The following is a 1,763-nucleotide window of genomic DNA, read 5'->3' on the forward strand; positions in this document are numbered from 1 at the left end:
GTATTTTTAGTAGAGACGGGGCTTCTCTGTGTGGGTCAGGCTGGTCTCAAACTCCTGACCTCAGGTGATCCGCCCACCTCGGCCTCCCAAAGTGCTGGGATTACAGGCGTGAGCCACTGCGCCCGGCCGGTGTAGACATATTAACAATGTCATTAACAGATTAACAAAGATCATAGAACAAAGCATGATAGAGACACAGGAGGTCTATAACGATAAAAGCTTGAACCCCCTCCCCTACCTTCCCTTCCCTTCTCTGTCATTACCATCATCTGTGCTTGACTCTGCTTCTCACTGTGTTTTCTCACCAGACTTTTAGGATTAAGTGACTCCTGGCCAAGAAACAAAAGCAAAATCGTCCTGTTCCCCAGTGAATTCAGAGGAAAACTGGTAATAAAATCAGGTACAACTCCCAAAGGAGACGCTGGAGAAGAGCCGAGCCGGGTCTGTAAGGAATTGCATGCGGGATAGCACACATATTTATACTGAAGGTCATAACCATGTTACCATATCAAGCTGGAAATGTCACCACGATCTGGAGAGTTGAACGTGTTTTATTGGGAATATATTTTTTATTTTTGTTGAGACAGAGTTTCGCTCTTGTTGCCCAGGCTGGAGTACAGTGGTGCAATCTCAACTCACTGCAACCTCTGCCTCCTGGGTTCAAGCAATTCTCCTGCCTCAGCCTCCTGAGTAGCTGGGATTACAGGCATGTGGCTAATTTTGTACTTTTAGTAGAGACGGGGTTTTACCATATTGGTCAGGCTTGTCTCGAACTCCTGACCTCAAGTGATCCACCAGCCTCAGCCTCCCCAAAGTGCTGGGATTACAGGTGTGAGCTACTGCGCCCGGCCCTGTGGTATTTTTATTTTTATTTTTTTTTTTTTTGAGACACAGTCTCACTCTGTTGCCCAGGCTAGGGTGTACTGACACGATCTCTGCTCACTGCAACCTCCCCTTCCTTGACTCAAGCAATTCTCCTGCCTCAGTCTCTGAAGTAGCTGGGACTACAGGTGGGCACCATGATGCCTGGGTAATTTTTTGTGTGTTTTTAGTAGAGGTGGGGTTTCACCATGTTGGTAAGGCTGCTCTCAAACTCCCGACCTCAAGTGATCTGCCCGCCTTGTCCTCCCAAGGTGTTGGGATTACAGGCGTGAACCATCACGCCCTGCCCCTGGGGTCCTTTTTTAATGGGGTATCTCTAAGGGTCACTCCAAGCTTTTCTAGGCTAATTGGTGTATTTAAATTTTCCTTATTTTAGAGTACATTTTGTTAATGTGTATTTTTACTAGGAAATCACCCATTTTCAGAGAAAGTAGAAAGAATGAATCAGACTTTAAAGAACCAGTTAGTCTGCCCGGCCAGGTGGCTCACGCCTGTAATCCCAGCACTTTGGGAGGCTGAGGCGGGCAGATCATGAGGTCAGGAGATCAGGACCATCCTGACCTGATAATCTTGGTCATTTAGTCCACATGAATTTTGGGCTTTTGGCCTGTAGAACTATGAGAAAACACATTTCTGTGTTGTGCAGTTTAACACCCAGTTTGTGGTACTTTGTTCAGCAACCCCAGGGAACTAAAGCAAGTGACTGCAGGTCTGGTTGCCTTCCTAGGTGCCTGTGCCTTGGGTTGGTTCTGTCGAAGCAGGAAGACAACTGGCAGAGATGGGATGGAGTAACCAAAAGAAAAGGAAGATTCTAGCACCGTATGTCAGCATTAAAAAATCAGGAAACAGGCCGGGCGCGGTGGCTCAAGCCTGTAATCCCA

This window comes from Colobus angolensis, unplaced genomic scaffold (assembly GCF_000951035.1).
Source record: "Colobus angolensis palliatus isolate OR3802 unplaced genomic scaffold, Cang.pa_1.0 Scaffold416, whole genome shotgun sequence".
Lineage (NCBI taxonomy): Eukaryota > Metazoa > Chordata > Mammalia > Primates > Cercopithecidae > Colobus > Colobus angolensis.